The sequence below is a fragment of the Uranotaenia lowii genome, chromosome 2 (genome assembly GCF_029784155.1).
Source record: "Uranotaenia lowii strain MFRU-FL chromosome 2, ASM2978415v1, whole genome shotgun sequence".
Lineage (NCBI taxonomy): Eukaryota > Metazoa > Arthropoda > Insecta > Diptera > Culicidae > Uranotaenia > Uranotaenia lowii.
Window position 1 is genome coordinate 158,260,295 of NC_073692.1, and position 16,449 is coordinate 158,276,743.

Here is a 16,449-nt window from a genome sequence, read left to right on the forward strand (position 1 = left end):
ACTTTTTTCACGATATCCGAGCAACCGGGCCGGACCGGACTTTTTCGAAATTTTGCATCAAATATCCGGGCAAACCCGGATAAAACCGGGCAATCTGGCAAGCTTACTTTAACATCATATTTATTCTATTCGAATTGCTTGTCAATCCTTTTTGCCAAAAAGGATTTCCCATATAAATATCTCATGGGATGAATCATCCAACAGGATGAAAATCCCGGAAAAAAAAATATAAATATCCCTTCCCCTACCCATCTGAATACAGCACCTTGGGTCGTATGAGTTCTCTGCACATGAAAAGTTTATATTACTGTATCAGATCATCCCCATTACGATTTCATTGACTTGTCGCGGTGTTCAATATGGAACCATATTTATTTTTAAAATTAAAACTTGAAATGCGTGTTGCATCCAGATGCACATTTTGGCATCTTGTGTTGGTTTTAATTATGAGTTGTACCTTGTTTATCAGCCAATGCAAGATGTGTGTAGTCACCCAATAGGTGATATGAAAAAAACCTAGCAATTGCTTTTGCTAAACTAAATCGAGCAGTCGAGCAGTGGCTTAAAGCATTTGCTTCGGTTGATATGAATAAAGTTTTTTTTGACAGCTGTTTTCTCTGTCAGGAGCTTTTACTTTTAGAACAAGCTAATTTGGTATGAATAAAGCCCTAATCTAAAGTAATCGCTCGACAAATCTCCTAGCGATTACTTTATTTTCTAAGCATGCTCGGTAGCAGACTTTTCCAATAAAAAATTCTTTAGCAATGTCATAAATTTATTAAATTAGCAATATTACACTTCAATACAATTCAAAATGGCATTTTCAACATGGATAAAGAAAAGTCGAAGTGATAACCCAGCTTTTTTTCATATTCATGTCGTTGTATGAAATGATTCGTCTAAGATGAAACTAAACAAATCAATTAGTAAATATTCCAAATTGAAAAAATCCGGCTATAGTGGAAGAAGTCCCAATCGGCTCGAAGTTGGAAGAAAATTGTAATAATTTAAAACATAATTCAGACTTCCATATTTACATGATTTTTTTCTTTGTAAGATTAAAAAAAAAATTCAAATTAAGATGCACGCCTATTGCCTCGCCTATTTTTTATACATCGGATTATCCCGATCCGAATACGTGTGGGAGAGCTATGATAAATGTTAAAGTTAGGCCATTTGTTGTTTGACTATATTCGAATATGTATTCATTTTTCTTTAAACATCAACAAACGAGCACGCATTAACCAAAAACTTTCCGGTCGTTCTTACACCCGCCATCCGCACCGTCGATTTCATGGCTATTTTAGCCGTACTTTTCAATTTTCTTATCGTCTTCTTTCATTTAACTTTAGAAAACTTCAGATTCTGCTGGTTGGATAGTTCTATTTTTCGAAGCAAAAGCTATGTTCTAAGAATTTAGTACACATCCGCTAAGCAAATGTTTATTCATACCAAACTAAGCAAATGCTTTGGGCTTTTGCTTTGCTTGATTTCGAGCTAAGTAAAAGCTACCGAAGCAATTGCTAAACCTTATTCATATCACTAAATGATATGCTATGCTTTGCTATGCTCTAACATTTTTTTGAGAATTATTTTTTTATAAATCCGGTGTTATATTTTATGTATTCTATTTCTGTGCATTAATTCTTTTGTGCCTGACGCTTTATTCGAAATTTTGATTTTCATTCTTTTTCTCGTGTTTCGGAAATATGGATTTAAAATTTGAAAACATGACTGCTTAGAATTCATTTTCAGGTAAATTTCATGTGAACAAAAATTTCATGGGAACATCGTGTGTTATAAGTAAGAACACAGAAGTTGAAGAAAAAGTAGCTGATCGTCGTGTACTCAGACGAGAAAATTTTTTCAATTGATTCGATGTCCAATTCACGTACGGATCGGTATATTTCACTCCTGCTGAAGGCTAAAGATGATCCAGATAATATTTTTTTTAAAGAGATAAATTCCAGATAATATGAAATTCAAGTTTACTAAGAAGAATCCTGCCTGAGCAACTGCTTTGAATGGATTGAAAATGCCTGTTTTTTAAAAAGTTGGTGTAAAAGCTAATACTGAAGTCTACATGGACATTTTGAAGAATCCGGTGCTTCCGCGGATACAGGAAAACTTCGGTGAACCCGAGAATATTGTTTTCCAACAAATTACATACCTCGGAACGGACTAATCCTGGCTGGAGGAAAATATGAAGTTTTATCTGAAGGATCTTTGGCCTTCAAGCAGTCCGGATTTGAAACCCCTCAACTAGTTGATATGAGCGTATATTCAGGCGAAGTCCTGTGAATCCTCTCACCCAAATCTCGATTCTCTGAAGGCTTCCATCTCTAAGGTGAGGGCTTCAATGTCCTAGTAAACTGAGTCGATTTGGGATGATTTCTGAATTTTTCAAACCCTGCAGTCTAAAAAGCTTCGTTTTGGTTTAAAATATATCCAAGATTTTTTGCAGAATTTTGAAGTAACGTTCAATTGAGTATAATTGAATTTTTAGGTTTTTATGGCAAAATCGAATATTTTGTACTGAAAAATCAACATCATTTTTGTTTCTTCTGTGAGACCGAGTATGCTAATGGTTTTTGTGCAAATTTAAAAATTCCTTAGAGGAAATCTCTACTGATCAATATTGTCGAAGACTGTAACTTCGCATCTTATAAGACAAAAAAAGTTATGAGCTGTTAAACAGAGGTAAGTTTTTTTATATTGAAAAACAAAAAAATTAATTGACATCAATTCTGATGGCTCGCACAGTATTACATGAAAAGTAGTCACCTGCAAGATCTTGGATGAATTTTGAACCAAAATGTTTTTTTTAAACCCCAGGGCTTGAGAAATACAAAATTGACTCCAAATCGACTCAGTCAAATGGTATAATATGACGAAGCTTTTTAGACCTCAGGCTTTTAGAAGTTCTGAAGTGACTCTATACGCACTTTGTTCTTTTTTTGTTAGTTTAATATGAATTGAAGCAGGATTTCGTTTTCTTCTAGTACATTCAATGGTAAACTAAAATAATCTTTATTTAATCTTTATTTAATTTAACAGAAACTACCCTAAGGAACATTTACTATACAGGTAATACCAGTTTTTGCTTGTATACACGATGCTGGATATTGCGGTGTGCTCCACTGTCCACACTCTTTACAGGTAAGAATTTTCTGCGAAAAAAAAGAAAAATTATTTTCTGATCTCTTCGAAGAATATAAAAAACATTCCACTTACCGTTCCAATGCAGACGAAATAGTTCCTGGGACATGGCGGTGTATCCGCGGCAGTACAGGAAGAACACCGTCCTCCCATTTTAACACAAACGTCACAATTTTTTACCTGAAAAATTTGGAATATGAGAGTTTGGGAAAATCTGTGAAGTTCTGATAAGTTAACGCCGAAGTGATTGTTTAACTACTTACATAAACCTTAGCGGTCGTCTGTGATTCAACAAGCCCTATGCTCAACATCACAGAAATAAGCAAAAAAATGACAGTTTGAGGTTTCATTTTTTTAAATTTTTATTTTAATAGCAGCAGTTATATCTTTCTAAAACAAACTTGAAGTGACGAAGTCTTTACTATGTGGCTAAGTAACTCGGGGGACCAACAGTCAGACTGTAAGGTTCATTCAAGCTCCGTCAGATTTTATACTCACTTGGGAGAAACCAAAAGTGCGAGGCAAACGGATGGTTCGAAAAGGGACGAAGTTCGGTAAAACTTGATCCATGCGTGGGTTTTAGGCTTTGCGCAATCATTTTATTTACGGGGTAACGGATTCGGGTTGAATTGATAAATTATGTCTCGACTTATGATTGAAAAACATCGTCCTGAGAATATGGTAAAAGGTGACAGGCTGTGAACGTTAAAGGAGATGGATAAGTTCGATCAGTGAGTGCGTGTCTTATTCTTAGATTTTGTTCAATGTTCGTAGAATCATTTAGCCTCAACTAAACACATGGAATTAAATATTTCAAAATTTATCAATTTTTAATGTATTATAAAGAAGACGCATGATTTTTCGCAAAAAAAAACAGTCATCGGTAGAAGAAAACAAATTTTTAAAATTGTGCATTTAAAACATACTTTTCGGTTCATAGGTATAAGGCAGTTATTTTTCAAGACAAGACCCATTTTTCAAGCTTAAATGGCTTGGCTGCTAAAACCTTCTCGTAGAAATTGAAAATAAAAATGTTGTTTTTTTTATTTGAATTACTTAAAAACTGTCACTCATTTAGTTTGACTTGAATTTTTATGAAAGAATGAACTTTCGTGTGTGAAAATATTTTAATTAACCTCTGACTTTGAAATGTTTTTACGGATTTTTTTTGGAGTACATAGCTCGGGAGCTAGAACATACTCGGATAGCTGGAAATGTTTGAATATTCTTTGGATAAATAAGTCTATTTCCCTAATCCAATAAAAAAATAACATCTAAGAAGCTTTTGTCAAATCTGAAGTTTCATAAATCACCTGATTTTTTTTTTAAATTCTACTTTTAACTTCACATTTGAAGTCTTTATTTAATAGAATGGGCTTGTGATATAGCTCAGTTGGCAAGTCTGTTGTCTCCTGAGCAGATGTCCGCGAGTTCGAGCCCAAGAGTAAACATCGAACGCAGTTGTACCGGATAAGTTTTTCAATAACGATCCGCCAACTGTAACGTTGATAAAGTCGCGATTGCCATAAAGATGGTAAAACGACTATAATCGAAACAAAAAAAAATTAATAGAATGATTCAAAATGCAGGATTTAGAAATAATTTAAAAACGAGACTCTTCGGTTACAGATAAAAACAAATACCCAATTTTTAATCTCCTGCTTTTGCTATCTTAAAGCCAATTTGCTTCCACAAATTTTTGAAAAATTTCTGGAAGTAGAATCGTGGGTTTCTTTAAGCTGTCAATAATATTTCTTATACATGTTGAATTAAAGTTCAAGCTTTCAAAGTTTGTTTGTTTTTTTTTTGTATAAAAATAAGGCGTTTCGAATATTATCCTTATTTTGACTTGGGATCATGCTTGTGAACCAGGGGACGGGGTCAGGTGAAATTTCATGATTGAAATGCAGGATCAAGATGATCCATCAGGTCCATGGATAAGGAATATGATCCACGATCCGGAATCAATATCAAAATTTGAGCTTAGGCTATAACTATAATTCGGAATCGGGAATAAATGTCAAGATATGTGTAGGGATGAAATGAAGGATATGCAGAAAATCTATCAAATTTAATAAAAAATAAAAAAAAATAATAGTTGCATTCGGCAACTCTGAAGGTAAATAAAATAGAATAAATTTCTATGGCAACGTTTGCTATTTTGGCAAAACTAGGCAAACAAACAAAACAAAGTCAGTCATTGATCTATTCTTGTGAGCGACAGACTTGCCTTAGTAAATCTTTGAAATGAGATTCGTAAAATTCCGACAATATCATCAGGGTTCAGGATCCAGGAATAGGATTCAGAATAGAATCCACCGTCCAGGATCACCGCCCATTTTGAGGAGAATGTTTGCTATTGGGTTTTATTCGACTTTTTCGGCGAGTTTTAGTTTTAAAATACCAAAATTTATTAGTTTTCTAGACATTTAGAGCTACTTAGGCATTTGCTCCTCCTGAGTGGACACTAAAATAATTTTAAACATTCAATCTTAAAGGATCATACGGTCAAAATTTGGTCAAGGGAAAACGCGTGTAAATCGGTGAAATCGTTTATTTAAAAAATCAAATTATATTTCTTTTTCAAGTTTAATTAGTATAAAGTTCAGGAAAAATATTCAGTTAGGCTTCCGCGTTTTCCAAATCCGAATAGCCTGGCCTTACGCTTAACTCCTACCATCAGATTTTGTACAGCCACCTTGTCCACCTTCTTCGCCGGAGAAAGCCAGTTTGCCTTGAACTGCTGCTCGTCCTTAGCAGTATTTTTGGTCTTCTTTAGGTTCCGCTTGACAATAGCCCAGTATTTCTCAATTGGGCAGAGCTCTGGCGTGTTGGGAGGGTTCTTGTCCTTGGGAACCACCTGCACGTTGTTGGCGGAGTACCACTCCATGACCTTTTTACCATAATGGCAAGATGCCAAATCCGGCCAAAACAGTACGGAACAACCGTGTTTCTTCAGGAAAGGCAGCAGACGTTTATTCAAACACTCTTTCACGTAAATTTCTTGGTTGACAGTCCCGGAAGCTATGAAAATGCTGCTTTTCAAGCCACAGGTACACATGGCTTGCCAAACCAGATATTTCTTCGCAAACTTTGACAGTTTCATGTGCTTGAAAATATCAGCTACCTTTCCCCTTCCTTTTGCCGTATAAAACTCCTGTCCCGGAAGCTGCTTGTAGTCGGCTTTGACGTAGGTTTCGTCGTCCATTACCACGCAGTCCAACTTTGTCAGCATCGTCGAGTACAGCCTCCGGGGTCGCGCTTTGACCGTCGTATTTTGTTTATCATCTCGATTTGGAGTCACTACCTTCTTGTAAGTCGATAGTCCGGCTCGTTTTTTGGCTCGATGCACGGTTGTAGACGATACACCCAGCTTATTTGCGGCATCTCGGAGAGAGAGGTTAGGGTTTCACATTGAAAATACCGGCAACTCTCTTTTCGTCTCAGCAGCTTCCGGTATTCGATTTCCCCCCGATCCAGACTTCCTGGCTGTCGACAAACGTAACCCGAACACTTTAATTACATTTGTAACGGTTGATTTGGCAACTTTTAGCGATTTTGCCAGCTTTGCGTGTGAGTAGCTCGGATTTTCTCGATGCGCAAGCAAAATTTTGATACGCTGCTCTTCTTCCTTGGACGGCATTTTGACAACTGAAGAGTGAATTCCAAAATCAAAATAGGAGCAATATTCTACACACACACTCACCCCTTCAAAATGAGGGGTGTTCATGTTTTTTAAATGCAAAATTGAAGGAAATACGTCAAGTTGATATTGACCAAATTTTGACCGTATCACCCTTTATAGTAATGAAATCAGAATCAGATTTCTTCTAATCGATTTATCAGTTATTAATGATTGATTTCACTCAAACTGACACAATTTAAAACTCCATATTATCAAAAATAAAAGAATAAAAGTGTCATTCCAAATTTGACTAAAAATTCCAGTTCATGACGCTAAAATCTTCCATATCAATCATTAAAACATAAGCACCAAAATGTCATTTGATTTTGTCGGGAACGGTGGAACACTGATCGAGGGGAGAAAACAAATACGGTATAAGTAGGATCTCCAATTGCAATTTAAGTTCCCTTGAAAAGATCCATCCTCATGCATGTGCTGCATCATTAAGGCGTACAATTCTACGCTGAGGCGTCCTATTAATGCTAATACCGTCAACCATCATCATACTATTGTGGATTTGAATAATTTTTTTAGAAATGTCGCTGGTGAACGGGCAACAAAACAGACTTCCGACAAATCTTTCGACTTCACTTTTCCTTGTCGGAAATCTTTCGGAAGTCGGAAGTCCGGACTTCCGAAGTAAAATTTAGTGCTGGCGCTATTATATGTGTGCCAGGTTATTTTACGACCGGGATTCTATCTCATGGCCGTTGGATCAGAAGACATAGGTGTTATCCTCCAGGCTACGATCTGCTGGCGACCTTATCCAAACCCATTGTTGTATTTGAAAATGTATGAAACAACCAATTGCTAAGGGACTAATTATAGATTTCCACGAAGGACTTTTTCCTTGGCAAATGGTTGTGTGGTTGTATTCATTTGTTTATGTAACGAAGGAATTTTCACAAATAAAAGCAAAAGCACCTGCCGTTACCAATTAGTGAAAGTTTATCAACATTCAAACCATTCAATATATTTCTTAGTAAAACGAAAAACATCACTTTAAAAACTACTTCCTAATTATTTAGGAATTAAGTTTACAAATGAAGTACGTGCTGGAAATGGTGCAGCTCGTCTTGGGCAGTTGATTCGCGGAATACAGAAAGCAAGTGTTACAATCGGTTACTTTCGTCTGAAACGATACAAAAATACATTGTTTAGAATTTAACATTTTATAATTTTACTGCCTGAATTTTCTTAAAAATAAAATTGGTGAAATAACTGTGTCATTGCTGCTAGAGTTTTTAAGCACAAATCTTCACAAACTTGGAAAAGTTCTTATTTCATTCATCTTACCTGGCCATTACAGATCTGATAGCCACCGAAAATACCAGTTCCGGGGGTACAAGAAGTAGCTCCTACTTTTCTACAGGTCGCGCAAGACATTGCCTGTAGAATGAATGTAAAATTTACCAAACAAAAGCCGTAAACTGTATTCCCAAACTTTACTTACCGCAACGTAAGCTGTAAGAGCGTGAGTATAGCAAAAACAAGCCAGAACAACCACTACGAACAAAACAAACGCGCTGGGTTTCATGTTTTCTTTTAGCAAAAATCTACAGAACAGACAAGAATGAAACAATAACCGAGGAACCAAACGAAATCAGCTGTTTTTGAGGTATGAATGGTTGAAACTTAAACCTGGGTTCTTTTATATGTAGAATTGGGGTGCAGGCATAACTTTCACTGAATCTGAAACTGGAGCGCTGAGGGTGCGCGGAAAAAAAACGAATCCGTAAACATGATTCAGCACATTTTCAAATTGATGGACACATCTTGTGACATATCGTAAAGCAATTTTTCAAGCACGAAACCCAATCAATTTAAACGGATTAAGAGGGGAGTGATGGAACTCAATACTGCGGATCTGTATTAAAAGATCAACAATTTTGTTTGGAATTTTCGCTTCATTGCAAGCCTCAGTTTAAAGCATATTTAACATGTTGTTTAGCTGCGTTTAATTTTTTTTCTAAACGAGAAAGTTTTTCACTTCATTTGTGATAAAGCATGGATCATCTTAAATCTGGACGTACTGTTAATTACACCATTACACTAGTTGTCGGATCTGAAATGTTTTGACAGTAATTGGTTTTGAAATATTTCCTCTATTGATGCTAAAAATTTCATAATGATTCGCTTTGTTTGAAAAAAGTTACACGTGGTGGAAGCCGCGAGAAAAAAATTAATTTTGAACACCCACGTCAAAAACCCGACGTGGTCGGGTTCGAAAATCGCCAAATCGTTAAAAATGGTCTAATCAACCGTGTGCAGCGTTCTCAAACGTTTCCGTGAGATGCATACTATCGATCGGCAGGTTCATACCAAGGATCGGAAAATTCCACTTCCATCTGTACCGTTGAGCCGTCAACACGATGCTGTGTACCTGTAGGAACATTTTACATTATTTATTTTATCCTTACCTGTTTTTCAATCAGCACTTTGCTTAAATGATTTTAATTTTGTTTTATTCATATTTTTCTCTTTTTTTTGCAGCACGCGGAAGTCATCGGCCGGCTCAATAGCCGGAAGAAAACGGATTGCCGAACCTAATTCAGGTCCATCGCCCAAAAAAGTTGAAGTTTCCAATTCATTCGATGTCTTTCATAACATCGGTGATGAGGAAATATTCATATTTAATTCTGATAAGAGTACTAAGAAACCTTCTTCTTATACTCTAAAAAACGAAAAGGTTCCACCAATTACGGTCACGATTCCTGACTTCAATGCCTTTCGAAAAGAAATCGTCACTTCCGTCAAGGATGTGAAGAATTCTTTTCAGATCGGTCGAAGGGGAACTGCTCGTATTTTGGCGGAATCTTTTAATGATTTTCAAAAAATCTTAAATTATTTGAATAATAAAAAACACCAATTTTTTACGTACGATACTAGAAGTGATCGTCCTTTTAAAGTTGTACTTCGTGGTCTCACCGGCGTTCAGACACCGGATGAGATCACAACTGAATTAAATTCTTTGTTAGGTTTTTCTCCAATTCAAGTAATTCAAATTAGGAAAAGAACCAACACGAATAATATAAGAAGTGTTGGTTTTGCTCCTGAGCTTTATTTGATCCATTTTAAAAAGGATCAGGTTAATAATTTGCAAATTCTTGAAAAGGCTCGTCTTATGTTTCATTGTCGAGTCAAATTTAAACCCTTTCGAAAATCTCCTACCAATTTTCTTCGAAATATTACGCAATGTCGTCGTTGTCAAGCTTTTTGTCATGGCACTAAAAGTTGTAGAATGAATGACAGATGCATGCTTTGCGGCTCATTCGATCATGAAAAATCTAAATGCCTTTTTGGTGGTGATAAACCACAAACAGAATTTTTCAAGTGTGCGAACTGCGCAGGTAATCATTCCTCGAATTTTATAGACTATCCCGTTAGGGCAAAAATTATTGCTTCTAGGAAAAATCCCAAAAGTTTCTTCTCCTCCTTCCTCTTTTTCATCTTCACACGTCAGGCCGGCAAACAACCTGCCTGTTCGCGATCAGCCTTGGCCTTCATTAGAATCACGTCTGGGTAATACCCGAAGTGATTTTAATGTTACCTGTGCTGATTCTGCGCCACAGACTCGATGTTTAACGTTCTCAGAGGTGGTTGAAAATGGGTTTCCCTCTTCAGGTTTAACTAATAAAAATGGGAAAAAACCAAGTCTCAACGTTCATACGAAGGCTTGGGAAAATCCCCGAAATTAAAATTCAAATACCTGTTCTTCTCCTTCATCTTCTGATCCTAACAATTTTGTTGATTTGGGTGAGATTACTGAGGAAAAATTAAAATTTTTGCATCAAAATTTGATGGAAATGATGCAACTTATGTTGAAAGCAAATTCAATGTTTGAAGCTTTCTAAACTTCTTTTAATTATGCTAACAAAATTATTATGACTTTACGATTCCCTCATGGATCCAAATAGATGTTTAAATATTATGAATTGGAACGCTAGATCTTTGCTGGCTAACCAAGATGAGTTCTTTTTATTTTTGAAAATTCAAAACATACATATTGCTGCCATCACTGAAACTTTTTTGAAGCCAGACAATAACTTGAAAAGCAATGCTTTCTTTATAATTTTACGAAACGATCGACTTGATCGACAAGGTGGAAAGTGTAGCTATTGTCATCAATAGTCGTCTCAAATTTAGACTTCTTCCTTCTTTCAATACAAAAGTCTTAGAAACAATTGGAATTGAATAAGAAACGTCTATGGGGAAAATTATAATTGTTGCCGCATATTTGCCTTTTCAATGTAGCGGTGAACAGAAAATTTTTTTGAAGGGAGATTTACAAAAACTCACCAGAAATAAATATATTTTTTTTATTATTGGTGACTTTAATGCAAAACACCGATCTTGGAATAATATTTCATCAAATTCAAATGGGAACATTTTATTTAATGACTGCTCTGCAGGTTACTATACAGTTGAATATCCTAATAGTCATACTTGTTTTTCTTCAATTAGAAATCCCTCCACAATTGATTTGGTTCTATCGGATTTAGGCGAGCATTGTAGTCAATTAGTTACTCATGCGGACCTCGATTCAGACCACCTTCCAGTAACTTTTTCTTTATCCCAAAGTCCCATTGAAAACCCTTTAAAATCAACTTTTAACTTTCAAAAAGCTGACTGGGAGCGATATGGGAGTTTTATTGAACGTAATTTGGATGTAAACGTTCCACTGAATTCAAAAGAAGATATTGATTTAGCTGTAGAAATACTTAAAGTTAAACGTAAATTCAATCAACCTTTAATCGATGATGATCTTCAGTTGATACGAATGAAAAACATTTCGTCGACGCCAATATCAACGTACTAGGGATCTTTATTTGAAATTCATTTATTGCGACCTTAAAAAAGAGATCAAACGTCGTATAAATTTCATCAGTAATGAAAATTTTCCTAAAGCAGTAGAGGACATGAAACCATACTCAAAGCCATTTTGGAAATTATTTAAAATTCTGAAAAAGCCCCAGAAGCCAATTCCTACTTTGAAAGATGGGGATAAATTTCTTTTAACTAACGCAGAAAAAGTTCAAAAATAAGCCCAACAGTTTGAGTCTGCTCATAATTTTAATTAAAACGTTTCTATTCCAATTGATGCTCAAATTTCCCTTGAATTTGATGATATTCTTTCTAAGCAAAATGTATTTGAAAGTTCTTGTGAGAAAAATGTTGATGAACTTAAAATGATTTTCAAAAAATTTAAAATTATGAAAGCTACGGGGCAAGATAGGATTTTCTATATTCTTATTAAAAAGTTGCCTGAAAGAACTTTAAATTTTTTAGTTAAAATCTTTAATAAATGTTTTCACTTGACTTATTTTCGCAATAAATGGAAAAATGCCAAAGTAACTCCAATTTTGAAACCTGAAAAAAGTGCTTCAGAGCCTTCAACTTATCGACCAATTAGTTTGCTTCCTTCTTTATGTAAACTATTTGAGAGAGTTATTTTGAATAGAATGATGATCCACATTAATCAGAATTCTATTTTCCCTGATGAACAATTTGGTTTTCGTCATGGACATTCTACTACACATCAACTTTTGAGTGTAACTAATATGATTAACGCTAGCAAATCTGAAGGATATTCAACTGGTGTTGCTCTTCTTGATATTGAAAAAGCTTTTGAAAGTGTTTGGCACAAGGGTTTAGTAGCTAAATTAGCTCGATTTGATTTTCCTGTATATCTCACCAAAATTATTCAAAATTATTTAACTAGCCGAACCTTACAAGTAAGCTATCAAAATTCATGCTCTGAAAGGACTCCCATTAGAGCTGGTGTCCTTCAGGGCAGTATACTTGGGCCAATTTTATACAATATTTTTACTTCTGATCTTCCTGATGTATCAGAAGGAAAAGGTAGAAGATTATTTGCTGATGATACTTTGCTTTCAGCCAAAGGTCGAAATTTACGGGTGGTACGTAGTAGATTGCAACAAAATTTAAATTCCTTTTTGAATGTGAAAATGTGGAAAATTTCTCCTAACGCTTCCAAAACTCAACTTATTTTTTTCCCCATAAACCAAGAGCAAATTTTTGAAAACCTTATGAAAATCATTCCATAACTTTTAATGGGGTTTCATTAGAATGGTCTGATCACGTGAAGTACTTGGGACTCACACTTGATCGGAATCTTACTTTCAAAAATCATATTAAAGATATTCAATCAAAATGTAATAAATACTCTAAATCTCTTTATTCTCTCATCAACAGGAAATCAAAGCTTTGTCTGAGGAATAAGTTACTCATCTATAAAAAGGTGTTCCGACCAGCGATAATGTATGCAGTTCCGATTTGGTCTGGCTGCTGCGCGACGAGGAAGAAAGCCATCCAGAGGATTCAGAACAAGGTTCTGAAAATGATTTTCTGGCTTCCACCTTGGCATAGCACCGAAGATCTTCATCGGATTGCGGGCATTGAATCGATCGAAGAGATGGCCAACAAAATCATCTCCAACTTCAGAGGCAAATCGATGCAGTCTTCCATCGCAGAGATTCGTTCTCTTTAAAATTAGTTTAATTTTAGTATAGTTTTTAGTTTTAAATTTAAAATAGTTTTGCCATTACAGGATGTTCTCCTTCATTAAATACTTGATTGCGCTAAGCAAATTTAATTTTTATAAATAAATTTTTATTATCTTGTAAACTATAGGGGTCTGAACAGTTCATTATTGAGTTGAACACCTAATTTAATGTAATAATGTAATATAAATGTAATGGTGAATTGATACAAATAAAGACATATTTAAAAAAAAATCGATAGTTCTCAAAAATGATAAAAGCTATCAAAAGTTTAGGAAGTGATTCTAAAATTTCGATAACTAATATGCTGAATCCTACATTAAATGCTGATTCAGTCAATTCTCTGTAAACAGATTTAAACATTTTTGGACTTGATGATAAACTTGTAAACTCTGACCTACCTCAAATCTTGCTTACAACCAGTATTTCCAAAACAGTTACTTTCACCATCAACAGTATTAATTTTTTTTATATCCCTCCATTCGCATCCTCTGCGAGCTGGTAGAATAATTCGGTTGCATAAACTCGCTGATCAGACGGAATTCTTTGATTCGAATAAATAAAATTGCCAAAAACTGCATCCCAAACCGGTTGAACAACCGGTTGGGTCACACTCGGTTTTGGATTAAGTGACACACCATTGACACCATTAAGCTGGTTTTATTCAGTTCAGTGTTATGCAAATTTTCTGCTCATCTGTTTTGATTGCCAGAACTGACGGTAATTACTTGGACTCGGTATAATATGATTCGATTACTTGATTAATTAAATTGAGCTATGAGATTTGTGTTACATAAATGGAAATGCATCGAGTTCTTCGAAATTAACTAGACACTTGCAAACAAGAAGTCACACAACACTAATCACTTCAAATTTTGCTCTTTGAAAGTATTTTTATCATAATTGGATATCTCAGAAAACAATACTCGATTTCGATAAGAACAATTGAGATTATGGTATAATCATTTGAGATTTCAAGTAACAAATTGGAACTGGGCCGGCAGAAAATATAAATTCGTTTCCATCTGCATTGGCAGCGCATGTCTTCTGGTCAACAATACTTCCCTGTATGGAGAAAATATTTGATTTAAATTATTTAATTTGAATTCTCTTTTCTGATGAATTAACACAAAATTTACCTGTTTATCGCAAATGAACCAACCTTCAAGCATTTTCGGTGGCTCAATGCAAGTAGTTGCTCCTATCGAAAGACATTTCTGGCATGACGTTGCCTGTAATAAATTGCAATTTAGAATACCGCTGAAAAGTCGTGAAATATTTTAAATGGAAAACTCACCAAGGTAAAAATTGGTGAATCACAAGTTACTGTTTTCACGCCAAGCAAAACTATCAATATTCCTGTGAATAAAATAGATTTCTTCATTGTTACAATTGCTAGGAAAGACAAAACGATAGTGACAATAAAATCTAAAACACATTTCGCAGAGTTGAAAACAGTTTTATTTGAACAGCTTGCAACCTTCGAAGATTTAGCTCAATTAAAGCGATGTCAAGACTGGTGTTCATTTTGTCGAATGATTCAAACCTGTAAATGTTTAACAGAGCTATGAAGTTTTATTTCTCAATTTTTGTAGCATTTCGTCATTTGAATACGAGTTTGGGAAGAATGATAGTGTTCTCTTAAATTCTTTTCTTACCAACTTAAGAAATGGTGGTATGAAGGTAGTCTAGTACTAAAACGATTTCTGCAAATTTTGGCAAACATATATGTAGGTTTTGTTTGCTGTTTGAAATACGATTAACGAATAGGGAACAAATTCTTATGAGGTTGCGAAACCAATGTCACTTTTGTACAAAGCCTACTTGGAGTTATCCATGGGCAGACCCTTAGATATTACTTTAAGTATGTATATTTCAAACATTTAATTAATTAATCTTTTTTTAAAAGTACAGGTATATTCATTTGTCTGAAAATTTATTCGTTTCTATCTCGAAAAGATATCATGTCAAGTGAAAACATTCAACTTTACTCATAAAAACTTGTTTTTTTTTCCTTTTTTCAGATAATAAATCAATTGGATTGAGCTGGCATTTCAAAACTATTCCATAAATGGTAAGATTAATGATCAAAATTTGGATTTTTTTTTTGTTTCGATTATAGTCGTTTTAACATCTTTATGTCATTCGCGACTTATATCAACGATGAAGTTGGCGGACAAGTCATTGAAAAACTTATCCGGTACAACTGTGATCGATGTTTACTCTTGGGCTCGAACTCACGGACATCGGCTCAGAAAGCAACTGATTTGCCAACAGAGCTATATCACAATCCCATCAAAATTGGGATGGCATTTCACAGGGTGACAAAAAAGTCATGTCACAATTTTTTGGGGTCGCCTGTAGCCTACACGTTGCATCTCTCTGGTGCCATCTATATGTCAAATGAAAAGGTTAACTTTGCTGCACAAAGTGGCAGAGTTTCGTTTCTGTGCAGTTTGTTTACATTGAGTTGTGAGCCATGGCAGAGTTAAGAACAGCTGTTTTCGCTGCTCGGTTGGCGCGCAGATGACGAGATTATTTTTCGGACGAGAAGCTGTTCGTTTTGGAGCAAACAGTCAATCGCCAAAATGATAGAGTTTGGAGTGTGAGCCTCCAGCAAGCTCCTGCGAACAAGTTGAACGTTTCTCGGTTCCAAAATAAGACGCCAGTGATGGTTTGGGGAGCCATTTGGAAGAGAGGTAAACTGCATCTTATTTTTATCGATAAAGGGGTCAAAATCAACGCAGCGTACTACCTGGACACGGTTCTGAAGAAAAATGTTCTGCCTCTAGCTGAACTATTGTTTGAAGACGATTACTACTGCTTCCAGCAAGATGGCGCCCCATCCCACCCCGAAAGGTTGTTCAGGCGTGATGTGAGTAAAACTTGACCGATTTCATTTCGAAGAATAGATGGCCTTCGTCGTCTTCGGATCTGAATCCACTGGATTATTTCGTGTGAGGATACATGATGTCGAAGCTGAACGACTATAAAATAACAAATTTGGAGCAATTCAAGCGATTTGACACGAAAGATCAGAGAAAGGTGGTGTAATTCCGAGATATTGTCTGTAAAGTATCT

At 35.3% G+C, this 16,449-nt stretch overlaps 1 protein-coding gene across 8 annotated transcripts in view; it reads left to right on the forward strand.

The window, feature by feature from the left end:
• Positions 1–16,449, forward strand: part of LOC129742602 (probable G-protein coupled receptor CG31760) — a 240,525-nt gene that overhangs the window by 63,580 nt on the left and 160,496 nt on the right. For all 8 annotated transcript variants that reach the window (XM_055734523.1, XM_055734525.1, XM_055734522.1 and 5 more), the window contains one exon: positions 15,393–15,442. The gene's annotated coding sequence lies outside the window, so the exon portion shown is untranslated. The remainder of the gene's footprint in view (positions 1–15,392; positions 15,443–16,449) is intronic.